The sequence below is a fragment of the Arachis ipaensis genome, chromosome B09 (genome assembly GCF_000816755.2).
Source record: "Arachis ipaensis cultivar K30076 chromosome B09, Araip1.1, whole genome shotgun sequence".
Classification (NCBI taxonomy): Eukaryota; Viridiplantae; Streptophyta; class Magnoliopsida; order Fabales; family Fabaceae; genus Arachis; species Arachis ipaensis.
In genome coordinates this window covers 101,600,185-101,611,472 of record NC_029793.2, presented here as the reverse complement: position 1 = coordinate 101,611,472, position 11,288 = coordinate 101,600,185, and the positions used below count along the sequence as shown (strand labels likewise).

At 32.9% G+C, this 11,288-nt stretch overlaps 1 long non-coding RNA gene across 1 annotated transcript; it reads left to right on the top strand.

Moving 5' to 3' along the window:
- On the top strand, window positions 7,315–7,771 carry LOC110267058. The gene is made up of 2 exons (XR_002354382.1): window positions 7,315–7,372; window positions 7,558–7,771. It is a non-coding gene; the product is annotated as an uncharacterized LOC110267058 (long non-coding RNA).

Below are 11,288 nucleotides of genomic sequence, written 5' to 3'. Positions count from 1 at the left end.
ATAATACGTAATAGTAAACTACATCTCTGTTGGACTTCTTTTTTCTGTTTTTTTAGTGTCTAACAATTGTTTGAATATTTTATTATCTTTTATTATCTTACAAAATATGTTATACCATTTATTAACATATTGAATAATTGTTGTATTCTATTTTTTTTATTTTAGTGTAGTGATAATTTTGTAATTATCCAAAATTAATACAACATATCTATTTTTATAGAATACATTTTAGTTATATTCTTAGTATTTTTCTTTTAAAAAGGTTTAAATTTCATGAATCCCGTGCATTGTACGGGTTATCACGCTAGTACTATAAGAAAATGAAACATTTATAACAAAATTGGTAACAAATTTAAAATTGTTACAAGAATTATTATTTTATAACAAAAATTAGTGATTGTTATATCATAACAATGTTTTGTAAGAACAATACAATTTGTAACAAAACATTTTGATATTTTGTAACAACATATTTTTTTGTTATAAATTATGTTGGCTTTTGTAACGAAGCGGTGTTTTATTACAAAATTTTATAATATTTTGTAATAAAAGATAAAATTATTGCAAAAATTCAAAATCTTTAGTAACAAAATATCTATTTGTTTTAAAAACTCCAATTATTTTGTAACAAAAAATTAATTTGTCACAAAATTCAATATTATTTGTAACAAGTTATTTGTTTGTCATAAAATACAAGATTCTTAAGTAATTTTATTATAATTAAAATATTTTGTATAATTTTAGTATTAATAATCAAGTCTTAAATATTGACTAAAAATTAATTTTTTAAATTAAAAAAAAATTGTTAAACATAAACAAAAGTAGTTAAAATTTAAACATAAAAACAAAGGTAAAAGATAAAAACCCTCACTTTCTCTGACCCTCAACAACGACGACTGCTTCTCCTTTTTCGGTCAAGAGAGTGCTGTCTTCGGTCGTTTCATCTTTGTCACTGGTCTTCTTCTTCTTCTCTTCTCTTCTCTGGCCCCTGATCAAGCTCAAATAAATAATTAATGTTCTGGTTAGGGGTTGTGATTATTGGAATTTTTTATTAGGAGTTATGATTATTGGAATTTCTGTTCGGGATTTTAATTATTGTTCTGATTAGGTGTTTATTGTTGTTCCTGTTTCAGTATTTGATTATTATTCTGATTCGGTGTTTATTATTCTAATTAGAATTTTGATTATTATTCTGACTCTTGATTATTGAAACTTCTGATTAGGTGTTTATTGTTCTTCCTGTTTCAGTATTTTGTTCTGATCATTGTTGAACTTTTGATGTGTTATTGATTATTGCTTATTTGTTCTTGATTTTGTTTGTTTAGGGTACGAACAATAAGAGGAGGCGATAATTGTATTCCTCCACAAATCACCAAAAAGAACAAAACAATGAACAATGGAAGAACAACATTCTTTGTGCTTATTTTATGTATTTTTTGTGCTTGTTTTTCCCTAAATATAAGCATTAAAGAACTAAAAGATTTTGATTAAAAAAATAATTTAATAGGCTAAAAATTTTAAAAGAAATTGAATAATATAAATCTTAATCTGTGCTCTAGTAAAAATTGTTTTGAAATTATTTGGGTGTGTAACACCCTACCATACAGAGTCTTATGCTTAAGTCATAATTCAGAGATGGCAAGGTATTACGACCTCTAAAACAAAAATTTAGTACGTATAGTAGTATGAATAATTGATTATAGCTAGGAGCCTTTGTAGAAAAAGGGGTAAACAAAAACCGTAACTCGAACGCGCAACACTCCGATCGATAACGTAACGAGCAAAGGATAAGCTAACGCAAGATCATATATATAAGGAGTGTCAAAAACGGGAATATCAAGACCCAAAATCCGGTTGCGAAGATAACCGGTCCGAGCATAATAATATATACATATAATAAAATAAGGAAACCCCAAAGGAAACCCAAAGGGACACAAATACATACAACCTATTCTCCAAAATCCCCTCTAGAAGGAGTCATCACAATTTGTATTATTTAATCGAGATAAAAGTATCTAAACAAGATATATAAACCAAACAGAGTCCCAAGAACAAAGGATCTTCGCTAATCCAGAAGTCTCCAGCATGCCTCAACGAGAAGCCTCGCGTTCTGCATCTGAAAACCACAAAATCCGCATGGGTGAGAACCAGAGGTCCCCAGTACGGTAACAGCTTCCACATATATAATACATAATAATAGAGCACGCGTACGCGCACTCCACGCGCACGCGCGGATGGCCTTATAACTAAGCGTCATACGCGCGAACGCGCGGGTTGAAAATTAGCCAAACAACGCGCACGCGTCAGCCACGCGTACGCGTGGGTACTCTTGTGCCCCAGGCACAAAACTGGCACAACTCTGGCACAACTCTCTGGAAAATGGCTGGGCATTGGGTGCAGCACATTCGGCGCGCCCGCGCACATCACACGCACGCGTGGATGGCGCTTCCTGGAAGAACGGCGCGTACGCGCCAAGTGCGCCTACGCGCGGGGGGTCATTCTGCTAAAAATTTTCTAAGTTAAAAACTGCAGAATTCACAGATTCAACCCCCAATCTTCCGACGGTCATAACTCTCTCATTTTAAATCATTTTTTACCCGTTCTTCAAACGGCATGCACATCCCGGATCCAATTTCATTTCTAAACAGATTTGGCACAAATCAGAGATTCGTAGTCCAAGTTATGTCCCGTCAAAGTATGCCCAAAAACCATGTTTTCATTCAAAACCACAAAGTGCCATTTTCAAAACAATCAAGTGAGAGAAAGAACTTGAGAGAGTGTTCTTCCCTCCAAAGCCTCCATTTTCAGCGTGTTTAGTGTGTTGTGAGGAGAGAGAGTGCTGAAAACTAGGGTTTTGGTTTAGTTTAGTTGGGCCAAGGGCCCACTTTGGATCCGATTGGACCGGTTTGGCCCGTTTGGTTCAATCTTAGTCCGATTTCTATAAAATTGGTACCGAAATTCTCGTCTCAATCTCCTCTATCACATTTAGCCATAAAAATAACATTTTTGGCTTTCTAGAATAAATTCTCATTTATGGGTTAATTAGCCGTTAATTAACTGGGTCTTACAGGGTGACTAAGGCTTCTTAGTCGATAATGGCTTGGCTAATGTCAACGTGTATAGATTTTAAACTATGATTTTTTTTGAGTGTGCAAACAATGAATTAATTGATTCTGATTTGGATTTGAATTTAGTTTGGTACATTTTAAGGGCTGGTGAGGTTAAAATTTTGGTTAGGTAAGATGGACAATTAATAGAATTAATTCCTCATAATTTGTATTCACATGATAAAATTATTGTTCATAAAATTATTATTTTTTACTGTTTAGGCCATGACAGATTATATTGAACAGATGGAGTTGACTACAAAAAATCATTAGAAGGTTGGTTTTCTTAAAAAACCAATAGCTATATCTATAGATGATATTATTCACCTGTGTGTTCTTATTTTATTTGATATTTTTTCATATTTGGACCAGCAATATAATGATTTGAATAGTAGATACATTGAGTAAGTTGAAATGGTGGTTAAAACAATTGTGTGTGACAGAAAATACTCTAGCTCATCATGTATTACAAGCTGATTTGGAGAAAGTTCTTTAGGATAATGCTTCACTGTTTTTGAAATTTGGTAGAAATTTATCATTTCTGTGCTCTTATTGACAAAGAACCCAAGTTATACCATTAATGATTTATACACATCTATTATTGCACAATAACAAAAATAATTTTTAATGACAAATTTTTAGCGAGAATAGTACAATGACTACTATTTCTCTTATTTAACTCATATTTTTATGACCATTATATATTTGTCATTATTAATATATGTTACAGTGATAATTATTATTGCCACTAAATTATTATTCCTTTTACTTTTATTTTTAATTTTTTTAAATTAATAACGGCAATTGTTATTATGTCCAATCAAAATATTCTCAAATCAAATTGATTGGAAAAGAGAAATAAAAAAGAAAATTGTTCCTGGTTTGGTATTTCACAAAATAGTGAAAATACATTTTCACTCTCTTCTGTCACCATAATAGAACTCACTTTCCTCCATCGCCGACCATTGCCGCCATAGGTCTTGCCACCGCCGACGGTCACTGCTCATCATCCTATACTCCTTTAAATCGCATCTCTATTCCTATTTCGTCTATCCTCCACCTCAAATCTGCGTCGTTGTCTCAGATCCACCGTCGCCAAGGTCTTCCAGTTCCAGAGCTACCGTTGTTGCATCATCCTTAGATCTACTCTTCCGAGTGGAATTGCTCCCAACTTGTAGCTGTGGATTCGGGGATTCAGAACATGAGGAACCAGGAGGCCGAAAGCCGTGGAGATCATAGCTTCACGTCGCAATTGTTTGTCGTTTTCACGTTGAAGCTTGGTGAACTATTAAACTTGTTATGAAATTAGGTTATAATAATGTCAATCTTCCTAATTATTTTGATTTTTCATATTTCTGTTTATTCTCTCTTTCTCCAATGGCAGCTCCTCCTTCTACTCCATTCTCGCCTTCTTATTTTTCTTCTAGTTGCTGTGTTGAGCTTACCACATTTCCGGTACTATTCTATTTTCTCACATATCTATTGCTATTGTTGAACTTCACTGTATGAATGCTTTTGTTTGTAATATTTGTGAATCAACAAATTATTGTTCCATGAATCTGCTGTAGCAGATTTTTGGTGGGCTCTCAAAACAGGAAAAATTGAGCCGCCATGTGTTCAATTGATGCATGTGACTAATGGTATATATCCGTGTGATTAGTATATATTACAATGAAATAATACAAGTCACTACTCTAATCCTACATTTTCTACTGATACTGTTGAGATTGAACTTTGAAGAAACTTTTGGAAATAATTTCAGGCTGTTGTTGTTAATCATTTTTCGTGGTCGTGGAATGTTGTTCTCTCACCGAAGGCACGCAAAACGTTCTTGCCAAAAAGGTAAGTTTTATATTCAGTGAGTGCAGAGGACCTAAATATAACTGACTTTATTACTAAGGAGTTCAAAATTCAAATGTTTATGAGCATGAATGCATGAATGCTTACTGTTATTCCATAAACCCAATTTTAGATTTTGGATGTAGTATCAAGTTTTAAACTATAGAACTCATAATGATTGTAAGAATAGTGATGGGAACAATGTTTAAACTATATAGAACTCATAGTCATAGATGTTTAATATCATTCTATCTAATAATACTAACTTAAAATGTTATATATTTAAAGATGCCTTGAGATCAAGTTAAGGCAGTACCTTTTTTTCATAGCTATAAAGTGGAGCCATTACAATAATTTAATTTGCTCAAAGCTTAAAGTGTAACCTAGTAGTCTTTTTTGTTCACATATATGAATGTTCTACACTAACCTGCATTCACTACTTATTAGTACTTATATATTATATACAACATATTAATATTCTGTGCTCTGTTCTCACTTGTCACTGCATTGCCCTCAATTCTATGGAATTGGACATTGGAGTAATTCACTTATATCTGTCTCTTGGTATGACATAATTACATACATGATGATACATGTTTCTTTTCTAATTTGTGATGTTAATTTTGCTTATTATGTTGTTGTTTGGTCTTTGGTGCAACTGAAGCTTATTCATGCTTTTCATCAGATGCATCAAGTGGGTACCTTGAAGATGCTACTTGTAATGCCCCAAGTGTTTTTTATTACTACCTTACCCTCATATTTTATCAAAATTTCTAGACTACCCTTATCCCTCTTTTTCCCACCTTAACCTTAATCCAAAAATCCCTAATGTTACAACACATACACCCACAAATAAGAGAAAGAACGGGAGAAAGGGAGGAGAACAGAAATCAAAAGAGGAGCGATTGAAGAAGAAAGGAAGAAGAAGAAAGGGAAAAGAAGAGACGATGCCAGCAGGGGTGGGCGCTACTGTTGCCATCGCAGAGAAAAGAATAGATGCGCGAGAGAGATGAGAGTGAGATCACAGGCCTTCCACGGAGAAAGAGGAAAGTGCGTGACGTAGAAGAGGGAGGAGGGAGTCTTGTCATCGTCGCTGTGCCCGTCACCGCCCACTGCAGTTGATTGAGACTGTCGCCGCCCTGGTTGAGGTCATCATCGTTGCCAACTAGGGCAGAGAAGGAGGACGCGAATGGGAGGGAGAAAGGGGAGCTCTGCTGGAGCTCGTCGCCAAAGTGCTGCCGCCTTCCACCACCGTGACACAGAGCCAGCCTTCTGTTTCTCCACCGACATTGGGGTTGCCTCCGTTGCAGATGGAGGAGGTCACCGGAGAAGGATTGTTCTGTTCTGCTTCTGGTTTTGGTTTTCCATTGGTTGCCGGGGTCTCTAGGGCCATGAAAGTTGCTGCCGGAGTCGTCGCCGCCAAGAGCCACCACTGCTATACCTTTCCCTTGGTAAAACAAACCCCATTCTGCTTGTACTTGACATCTCTTCTTATTCCTGTTCCACTTTAATCTACCTTACTGTGTCGCTCTATTTTCGTGCCATCTTTCTTGATTGATTTGCTTTTGCTGCTATTTGTTACGGGCTAGAAGTGGTAGCGATGCTGCTGTTGTTGTCGAGATGACATTCGAGACGTAGTCGTTGGTGCTGTTTGAATTGAAGTTGCTGCCACTGGCTCGGTCCAAACTCTGTGTTCTGTCGTTCCATTCTATTCCAACTTTTCTCAGCTTTTAATTCGGCATTTTGGGTTCGGTTTCTTCGGTCCCTTAGGACCAAATTGTGAGTAGGCTTTACATTTATAATTGTTTGGCTTTACGTCTATAAATATTTTTTTTTATATACGGTGCTTTGAATTTAGTTATACTTACAAAGATTATTATCAAAGGATTTTAAATTGGTTTTACTAATTGAGTTATTAGAACTATATATTTATCATTGTTAAGCTCATTCTAATATGCACATGAGACTATATATTTTTATGAGACTATATGTATGTTTGAAGAAGTTTTATATTATTTTAAAGCATTTGATTCTACTCGAATATGTATTTTTGAAGCATTGAAATTTTGTTGGTACTCACTTATTTTGGAATTATGAAATATGTTTGAAATGCTTTAAGATTGAGAAATAGGATTGAATATGATTTGGATGAGAAAGTATTATCTGATTTGATTTTATTCGATACCTTATATATTTGAAAGATCAAAGATTTGTTGTATTTAAAATTATATGTTTGGAATTGGTTTGGGAGGCTCGTATTAGAAAACCGTAGTTAACGGCGGTTATGACGTTAACTTAGATGCATCTAACTCAGACTCCAGCTAGCAGGGGTGTTGCTAGCCTAACGTGTAGGCCACACGTTAGATCTGTTATTCTGTTAGGACACACAAGAGGAAAGGGCTACCCATAGAGGTGGAGCCGTCCAGGTGTGGACTTTTGATTTGATTTCTGTATGAGAACTCCCTTATTGATTCACTTATTATTATCAACTGCTATTTTCTAATTCAAATTACTTTGATAATAATGTTTATATGGTCTCATGTGGATTATAGATGTATTGTCTAGTCACTGAGTTGCAAAACTCACCCCTTTTTCTAAAAATATTTTTCAGGAACAAATACTTGACCATGTGAGACTTTCTAATCAAGAGTCACGATCTACAATGAGTATCTATTTTTGTCGAGTCCTAGATGTATATGCTCCATATGTCACAGGCAGGATCCATTCATATTTATTTATTTTACCTTTTGTTAAAAACATGTAATTATTCATTTTAGAAATTGTAAAGTTATTTTAAAATATTTGTAATTTTCTTATTGAATTTATCTTTGAGTCGGTTAGGCTTGCTAGGGATTATTTTCCTGAGCGCCGGTCATGGCTCGTTTTGGGCTGTGACACTACTGTAGGCTAAGAAATTTGGAAACCACAAAAATTTACCATCCTACTCCCAAAATCAAAAGGTTATAACTTATTTAGTGACTATAACTATATATATGCATACCTTTGTTGTTTTCTCCATTCTTTAATTTATTCAATTATTACTCCCAAGTCTTTACATATTTGGTTAATGACAAATGATGGACCATTATTTGGTTGATATAGAAGATCTATTTCCAACATTTTCTTCATCCACAACACCACAAATCCTTCATGGTATGAACTTTGGTATTAGTCATTGTAATTATAACTGAATTATATACTTATCCATCAAATACTGCAGATAATTTTGCAAAGAGAGTAAGGAATTCAATAATAGAAACCTGCCATCATCATCACCTGCATCTTTATAAAATGATACATGTAATGCAGCTGAAGTAAAAAATGAACATGCTCAGAGGAGCCTTGCTTCTAGAGAATCAAAAGCAAATAATGCTTGAGCTGTCATCCACAATATTTATCTTCAGCTTTCTTGTATATAATTGTAAGCTTAAAATCTTATTTAGGACTTCAAGACTCAGATTTTGGACATTGTTGGCCGAGAAAGGTACCCCTTGTAATACCCTGAATTTTTAAAAATTAAATAATTAGCTATTTATGAATTAATATATTATATTGAGATGTAATTTAAAAAAAAAATATTTTTAATAAAAATAATTAAATAGTTTACATAATTGATTTAAGGAAACAAAAGCATATATGATAGCAACGCATGGGTTAGATTATGAGCGTGACAAGCAAAAAATAATGCTATTTGGTAACTAATATAAGAAACGGAAAGATTATTAATTAATTATGTGAACGGATAATGTTAGATAAACAAAGAAAATAGTCAGAATTTTTTTTATTTAATATTAATTAATTATCGTAATAATTAATAAATAATAAATAAAACAAGTTATGACTGTTTTTGACTAATTTTTTTTGTTACAAAATATTTTTGTATTTTTATCTACCACTAACAAGAAGAAAAAGAATTGGCCGAGGCCATTAAGGGAGTATAAGAAAGATATGAAAACGTGGATGGCATGCATATATATATATATATATAACCAATGACACCTTAATGCCTTAATCACCACAAATTTTGGTTCATTATTATCAGTCCTAATTAATCTTTCTTTTCTCTTCATTAACCACCAAGTTAAGCTTGAAGAAAATAAAAGAAGGAAAAGAAACAAAGGGCCGTGAGTGAGAGAGAATGAGAAGTCATGGCACCGTAAATTTTTCGGCTTCAATTTATTGAGATTCGTAATTCCAATAAAAAATCTAATCCGATAAAATGTTTATATTTTCGTCTTCTACACGTTGACGTTATTTTTGTCCAGTAAAAGTTAATAATGACGTAGCTCCTATTTTTCTTGAGTTCGGCCAATTGGAGTTTTAGGATGCACAAGCGATTTTTGACGTTTTTTTCTTCAACGGCTCGGTTAGAAAACATCTCCGGAGCTTCCGTTGTTTTGATTTTGTACGGAGGTAGGGTTTGGTAACTTTATAATAATTAAATATGAATTTGATAAGTGAATATTGATTTGGTTGATTATTGTTTGAGTTTGAATGAGTTTATGTTGAATTATTGGTGTTGCTTGTGATTTGTTAATTTGGCTATAAGGAACAGCTCAGCTGTGGTTCTTTTAATAGTTTTGGGACTGTTGTGATGTGATATTTTAAGGAAATTGATAAGATTTGGTGGTTGAAAGATTAAATTAAAAGTTATGAAAAATCAGTAATCGAGAAACTCGAAAACGGATTAAAATAGAAATAATATTTTGAAAGGGAAGGGCTAAGGGTTTCGGTTTTAGAATAAGAGGAAGATTAATATTTAAACTTTATTTTTAAAGGGTAACATTATATTTGTATACAAAAGTCGAGGTACTATTCGTAATTATATAAGTTTTCGGGTATTTTGGGTAATAAACAAATTATAGAGGTAAAATGGATATTTTATAAAAGATTAATAATAAAACTTAAGTTAATAAGTTTTGAGTAATAAGATTATTTAAAGTTCAAGTTAATAAGTTTTGGGTAATAAAAAAATTATTATTATTGTTATTAATTTATTAAGATTATTGTCAATGTATTTTTGAAATATATTATATATTAGTATTTTATTTAAAAGATATTATTTTGTTTATGATATACAAAAAAGATAAGCAGAAAACTGTCCTAAAATTTTTAGAAAGACAAATCTAAATTAAAAATTTTTTATTCTCTTTTCATAAGACACTTAAGGAAAGGCGAGGGAATAGTCGAAGATAATTTATATTGTAGAATGATAAGAAAGAAAAGAAGGAAAGAATGAAAAGAAAAGGAGGTAAGTAGAGATATGGTGGTGAGTCCACCGAGATTTGCTTTCCAGAGATACATTGGCCACTTCAGGGGATGGTTGCACCTGTAAGACAGAGGTTGCTTACAGAGGTTATCAATGCCTACATCGACTCAAGAGAGTCGCACCTGTCAGACAGAGGTTACTTACAGAGGTTGAGTAATAAGATTATTTAAAGTTCAAGTTAATAAGTTTTGGGTAATAAAGAAAATCATCATTATTATTATTAATTTATTAAGATTATTATCAATGTATTTTTGAAATATATTATATATTAGTATTTTATTTAAAAGATATGATTTTATTTATGATATACTAAAAAGATAAGCAGAAAATTGTCCTAAAAGTTTTCGAAAGACAAATCTAAATTAAGAATTTTTTATTCTCTTTCCATAAGACACTTAGGGAAAGGCGAGAGAATAGCGCGAAGATAATTTATATTGTAGAATTATAAGAAAGAAAAGAAAGAAAGAATGAAAAGAAAAAGAGGTAAGTAGAAATATGGTGGTGAGTCCACTGAGATTTGCTTTCCAGAGATACATCGGTCACTTCAGGGGATGGTTGCACCTGTAAGACAGAGGTTGCTTACAGAGGTTATCAATGCATACATCGGCTCAAGAGAGTCGCACCTATAAAATAGAGGTTGCTTACAGTGGTTATGGCACTGGAAGCCAAACTCTGACAAAGGTTGTTGAGTTAAATGGAAATATAATTCAATAAATAATAGAGAATAAAAGAATTAAAAGAATAAAAGAAACTAAAGAACTTGTGCCACATGAGAGTAGAGAATACAAGAGAAAAGAAAGTATTAACTTAAGGAATCTCTACCACAGGAGAGTAGAGAACAAAGACTAAAAAGAATTTGAAGAACGTCTGCCATAGTAGAGCTGATGAACGGATTCTTGTCGGTAAAGATTTCATAATAAATCCTTATTGCTAGTATAGTTTCTAAACCAACAAAGAATCCTTTCATACAAAAATTTGTTTGTCACTTAAGCAAACCTAAGAAAAATAAACCGAAGTATTTAAACCTCGGGTCGTCTCTCAAGAAATTGCAGGGAGGTGTATTTATTATTGGT